Below are 7,127 nucleotides of genomic sequence, written 5' to 3' on the forward strand. Positions count from 1 at the left end.
ACCTAAATGTTAATCCAATGACATCAACGCATTTTTTGAATGCACAAGATTGATTAAACACCCTAAATGGACTAGAATAAAACTAGGGAGGATAAAAAATGAACTAAATGTTAATCCAATGACACAAACACACTTATTAGATACATAAGATTGGTAAAAAAAAAACCTAAATGGATTATAATAAGCCTAGGGAGGACGAAAGTGACCTAAATCATTATTGAATGATACAAACACACTTATTGGATGTCCATGATTGTTTGAAAACCCTAAATGGACTTGAATAAGCCTATGGAGGACAAAAACGACCTAAATGTTAATCCAATGACAAAACACAATTTTTGGATTTATAAGATTGGTTAAAAGCCCTAAATGGATTAGAATAAGCCTAGGGAGTATGAAATGGACCTAAATGTTAATCCAATGACATGAACACACTTATTCGATGCACAATATTTGTTAAAAACCTTAAATGGACGAGAATAACCCTAGTGAAGGCGAATATGACCTAAATGTTAATGCAATGACAAAAAAGCACTTAATGGACGCACATGATTGTTTAAAAACACTAAATGGACTTGAATAAGCCTAGGGAGGACGAAAATGACCTAAATGTTAATCCAATGACATAAACACACTTATTGGATGCAAAAGATTTGTTAAAACCCCTTAATGGATTAGAATAAGTCAAAGGACACAGACACACGTAATTGATGCCCAAGATTGGTTAAAAACCTAAATGGACTAGAATAAGTCAAATGATAAAAAAAAAACTATCTAAATGTTAAGCCAATCACAGAAACAAACTTATTGGATGCACAATATTGGTTAACCACCCAAAATGGATTATAAATACTCGAAGGACGATGAAAATGACCTAAATGTTAATCCAATGACACAAACGCTCTTATTGGATGCACAAGATTGTTGAAAAATCCTAAATAGACTTGAATAAGACTAGGGAGGACAAAAATGAACTAAATGTTAATCCAATGACACAAACACACTTATTAGATTCATAAGATTGGTTAAAAACCCTAAATGGATTAGAATAAGCCTAGGGAGGACGAAAATGACCTAAATATTAATCCAAAGACACAAATACACTTATTGGATGCGCTAGATTGTTTGAAAGAGGACGAAAATGACCTAAATGTTTTTCCAATGACACTGATGATAGCATTTGGGCACATGTTTCGAGATTTTTAGTTTGGTATTTTATAAGCTCTTTATAGCTTATAATAATATTTTTAACTTGTTTCTAAACTTTGTATCGAAATTGAATTATAATTTTATTATTTGCATTTTAATTTCATTATTTACATTTTTACTCTTGCTCCCTCTGTAGGCTATAACTTGAGCTTTGGATATCCGATTGGTGCATACGAGAAGGCGTTGGAAAGCTAAAAATCATAGCTACAATTTTTGTGTTGGAATAAAAGCCTATTGTCGAGCTTTACTGGGCCTAAATTGAAGGTTTCCTAATTTGGACTTTTGTAATAATTTTAGTTAGCGGGTCACTTGTTTTTAAACCCTAAAGCCCAATATCGAGTACTATATATTGACAGTTTTGTTTCTTTTTTACAGACGGAAAATATTAGGATTCAGATTGCTACAAGAAATAAACAGTTTTTGTTTTAATTTCATCGAAGGCTGATATTATAAGGTTAATCCACGAGTTCAGAGTTTTATCAACACCTTGAGATTTAGGTTACACTGTCAATTTCGATTCATGATTCTATTCTTGTTTATTTGATTAGATTTATATTATGATTGCTTAAATTGAATTTCAATAGGATCGATTAAATTTATTTGACAGAATTTGGTTTCGATTTCTAATTTAATTAAATTATAATTTTGCGACGCTTGATCGTTAATTGTAATATTTTGATGATTGTGATGCTTAATCCAATCAAAGAAACCGAATTCACATAGGATTGATTACGCTTGTTTGATCAATTCTATAGTAAAATAATAATAGAATCACAAATTAGAAATTAAACTCATTGATAGAATCTGTGATAGGTTTGAAACTCGAATAAGTGGAATACTCGTTTTGCTCAGTTGTTAAATCAAAAATCTAAAAAACCCCTTTTTAATTTCAACTTTGAATTCGGTTATTATTATTATATCAGAAGTCCTTGCGAAACGATTTGATTATTATTATTATATTAGAACACGATACTCAAAATCTCAAATTCCTTCGTTTAGACCCTTTTTTGAATTTTTTGAATTTTTCATATTCTCCAAAAATTCCAAAAAAATTGGCGTTGCCTTTATTGGATTTTTAGAAATTTTTTGTGGTACTTTTATATTTTATGGATTTTATTTGATAAGGTTTTCGATTTTTCACTTCAATTTTAACAATAAGGGCATTTTTGGAATTTTCAGAATTGTGATTTTGCATTGCATTGTTATGATGATGTGTGACTAGGGCTAGTTCTGCAAATCTGCATTCCCTTGAACCTGAAATAGATAGGACATTTCATGTACGTCGTACACTTAATAGAGCATGTAGTGTTAACCCGTTAGAGTCAAATAGTGAAAGTGACAACTTGCTGCAAAATATGGTTGATGCGAATAATAGAACCTTAAGACAACTTGCTGCACCTAGTGTCAATTATAATGCATTGTTTATCACATATCTTGAAGTTATTGTACCATTTGAACTTAAATCTGGTTTAATACACTTGTTTCCAAAGTTTAATGGTCTTGCAGATGAGGATCCCTACAAACACTTGAAGGAATTCCATGTTGTGTGTTCTACCATGAAGCCTCAAGGAGTCACAGAACACCACATTAAGCTAAGAGCCTTCCCATTTTCACTTCAAGATGCTGCCAAAGACTGCTTATACTACCTTCAACCAGATTTTGTTGCAAGTCGGATTGATCTCAAGATATTGTTTCTAGAAAAAGTCTTCCCTACCTCAAGAGTTGCTTCAATTAGAAAAGAAATATGTGGCATTAGGCAGATTGACAGGGAATCATTACACGAGTATTATAAGAGATTCAAGAAATTAGTTTCTAGCTGTCCTCATCACAAGATTTCTGAAAAATTGTTCATCCAATATTTTTATGAAGGCTTGCTACCTATGGATAGAAGCATTTTGGATGCTGCTAGTGGGGGAGAACTTGTCGATAAGACCCCAGAAGCGACAAAGGCTTTGATTGAGAACATGTCCATTAATTCTCAATAGTTTACAACTAGAAGAAATTCAACAGTGTTGACAAGGGGTGTGAATGAAATTCAAGCTTCTTCCCACAAGAATTTAGAAGGCATACTTGGTGAGCTTACATCTTTAGTAAAAAAATTGGCAATAGGTAAAACCCAAGCAGTGGTCTGTGGTATTTGCACTTCTCAAGAGCATCCTATAGATTCATGTCCTACATTGCAAAAAGATCCAATTGTTGATGGTCCTCAAGCATATGCAGCAAATATATACCATCCTCAAGCCAACTATGATATGTCATCTAACAGATACAATCCTGGTTGGAGATTCATCTGCACAACAACAACAGCAAAAGAAAAATATTCCTCAACAACAAAACAATGCACCTTCATTAGAGGACCTCGTTAAGCAGATGGCTGTCTAGAATCTCCAATTTCAACAAAGAACATATTCGACCATTCAAAATTTGGAAACAAAGATTGGTTAGCTAGCCACTTCAATTAATCAACTGCAGACTTAGGGGACAAACAAATTGCCTACACAGTCAGTATTAAATCCAAATGCTCCCAATGTCAGTGCAATTACATTTAGGTCTACGAAAGCTGTTGAAATACCAAACGTACTTGAAACTGTTGTGAAAAATAAAAAGGTTGTTGAGGAAACTTTGATACTTGAAATTGTTGATGTTGAGCAAAATATACCACTTCCTTTTCCTCAAAGGGCAATGAAGACTAAGAAAATGGATGAGGAAGATAAGGACAACGAGATCCTAGGTACATTTAAGAAGGTGGAAGTGAACATTCCCCTCCTTGAAGCAATTAAACAGATTCCAAGATATGCTAAATTTCTAAAAGATTTGTGCACACACAAGATAAGGTTAAAAGGTAATGAAAGAGTAAACATGGGGCGAAATGTTTCAGCCTTCATTCAGCCCATGCCTCAGACATGCAAAGATCTAGGAACTTTTTCTATTCCATGTACCGTAGGCAATAGTCAATTTGAAAATGCTATGTTAGATTTAGGAGCTTCCATTAATGTTATGCCTACATCTATTTTTAACTATCTTGCTTTTGGACCTTTACAGAGTACATGTGTTACAATTCAATTGGCGAACAGGAGCAATGCTCGTCCTACTAGACTTGTGGTGGATGTACTTGTTCGAGTTAATGAATTGATATTTCCTGCAGATTTTTACATTCTGGACATCGAGGGAGATAATAAGTCCAACAGGGTGCCTATCATCTTAGGTAGACCATTCTTGAAATCTGCTAGAATAAAAATTGATGTGCACGCTAGAACTCTATCCCTAAAATTTGGTGATAGCATTTTAAAATTTTATATCTTTGATGTTATGAAACACCCCATTGAAGAGCATTCTATTTTTCAAATTGAGTTGCTTGTTGATTAGGTTGATGAGACTTACCCCGATATGTTTGCTACTGATTTTCCTTCATTGTCTAATTTTGATGATACTTATACTTGTGAATTACGTACAAATAATCAATTGTGCTCTGTGTGTGCTAAGATCGAAGTTGCCTTACATGTTGATCATTGTGCTAATATTGATATTTCTACTAACAAAATTGATTTCGCAGACTTAGCTTCAGCCACTGGTGTTGCTCCCTCCATTGAACAACCACCGACTGTAGAGCTTAAACCACTTCCTGAAAATTTCAAATATGCATATTTAGAAGGAAGTGACAAGTTACCTGTCATTATTTCACCCAAACTTGAAGATGAACAGGAAGAGAAGCTGTTGCATATTTTGAGAAAACACAAGAAGGCAATCGGATGGACGTTGGCTGATATTCTTGGTATTAGCCCATCCATGTGTATGCATAAGATACTCCTGGAGGATGGGGTAAAATCAGTCAGGCAGCCCCGAAGGCGACTTAACCGATTAATATTGGATGTTGCAAAAAGGGAAGTGACAAAGCTCTTGCATGCAGGCATTATATACCCCATCTATGATAGTAAATGGGTGAGTTCGGTGCAGGTTGTCCCTAATAAAACTAGACTCACAGTGGTTAAAAATGAAAATAATGATCTTATCCCTACACCAGTGCAGAACAGTTGGAGGGTATCCATCGATTACAGGAGACTAAACCAGGAAACTAGAAAGGATCATTTTCGTTTACCATTCATTGATCAGATGCTTGAACGGATTGCTGGTAAGTCACATTATTGTTTTCTTGATGGGTTTTCTTGTTATTTTCATATCCATATTGCACTAGAGGACCAAGAAAATACCACGTTCACTTGCCCTTTCGGCACATTTTCCTATAGGAGGATGCCCTTTGGCCTATGCAATGCTCCTGGCGCTTACCAACCCTGCATGATTAGTATTTTCTCTAAATTGATAGAAAATTGTATTGAAGTTTTCATGGATGATTTTACTGTGTATGGTTCCTTATTTGATGCATGCTTGAACAATTTAGATAGAGTTTTGCATAGATGTATTGAAACTAACCTTGTGTTGAATTATAAAAAATGTCAATTTATGGTTGAACATGACATAGTTTTGGGACACGTGATCTCTAAAAATGGGATAGAAGTGGATCATGTCAAGATTGATGTGATTTCTAATTTGCATTACCCATCTTACATCCACGAGATTCGTTCTTTTCTTGGCCATGCAGGTTTTTACATGCGCTTTATCAAGGATTTCAGCAAGATGGCTCTTTTGTTGTCGAATTTGTTGCAAAAAGATGTCAGTTTCAGCTTTAATGACAAATGCAAGAAGGTGTTTGATTTCTTAAAGGCAACACTTACCTCTACTCCCATAATTCAGCCACCCAATTGGACCCTCCCTTTTGAAATTATGTGTGATGCATCTAACTATGCAGTGGGAGCAGTCCTTGCACAAAGGGTTGATAAGGCTGCCCATGTTATTTATTATGCTTCTAGGACTTTAGATTCTGCCCAAGCTGATTATACTTCCACCCAAAAGGAACTTTTAGCTATTGTTTTTGCCCTTGATAAGTTTAGATCATATTTTCTATGTTCGAAGGTAGTTGTTTTTACTGACCATGCAGCTTTGAAGTTCTTGCTTAAGAAACCACAAGCAAAACCGAGATTGATCCGGTGGATGTTGTTACTCCAAGAATTTGATTTAGAGATTAAATTTAAGAGTGGAGTTGAAAATTTGGTGGCAGATCATTTGAGCAGAATAGAAATGGATGCGGACCCCATCCCTATTCAAGATGACTTCCATGCTGAGCAACTGCTACAGTTGCGTGAGATAACTCTTTGGTTTGCTGATTTAGTTAATTATCTAGTTGTTGGAGTCTTTCTTGCAGATGCATCTAGAACACAAATACATAAACCTAAAATATACTATGTGTGGGATGATCCATATTTGTGGAAATTCTGTAGTGACTAGGTGATTAGGTGATGTGTTTCCCACCATGAGGCTCAATCCATTCTTCATTTTTGTCATGCCTCTCAAGTTGGGGGACATTTTGGTCATCAACGGACAACAAGAAAAATCTTAGACTCGGGTTTCTTTTGGCACACTTTGTTTAAAGATGCTTTTGAGACTTACAAAACTTGTGAGCAGTACCAAATAGCAAGAATAACAATCACTCGTAGGAGTGAGATGCCTCAACAACCTATGCTTTTTTGTGAAGTATTTGATGTATGGGTCATTGACTTTATGGGCCTTTTTCCTGTATCTTTTGGTTTTGTCTATATTTCACTAGCTATTGATTATGTTTTGAAATGGGTGGAAGCAATACCCACAAGGACTAATGATTCTAAAGTTGTTGTAGGTTTTATCAGATCAAATATTTTTTGCAGGTTTGGAATACCCCAGACCATCATAAGTGATCATGGCACTCATTTTTGCAACCGCACCATGGATACTTTGCTTCTGAAGTATGGGGTTGTGCACAGAGTTTCTACACCTTATCATCCTTAGACTAATGGGCAAGCTGAAATCTCAAACAGAGAAATCAAACA

At 35.0% G+C, this 7,127-nt stretch overlaps 1 pseudogene; it reads left to right on the top strand.

The window, feature by feature from the left end:
• The window catches only part of LOC140919401 (uncharacterized), a 14,566-nt pseudogene extending 9,991 nt beyond the window's left edge, over positions 1-4,575 (top strand).
• The last annotated feature ends 2,552 nt before the right edge of the window (positions 4,576-7,127 follow it).

The sequence above is a fragment of the Cicer arietinum genome, chromosome 2 (genome assembly GCF_000331145.2).
Source record: "Cicer arietinum cultivar CDC Frontier isolate Library 1 chromosome 2, Cicar.CDCFrontier_v2.0, whole genome shotgun sequence".
Lineage (NCBI taxonomy): Eukaryota > Viridiplantae > Streptophyta > Magnoliopsida > Fabales > Fabaceae > Cicer > Cicer arietinum.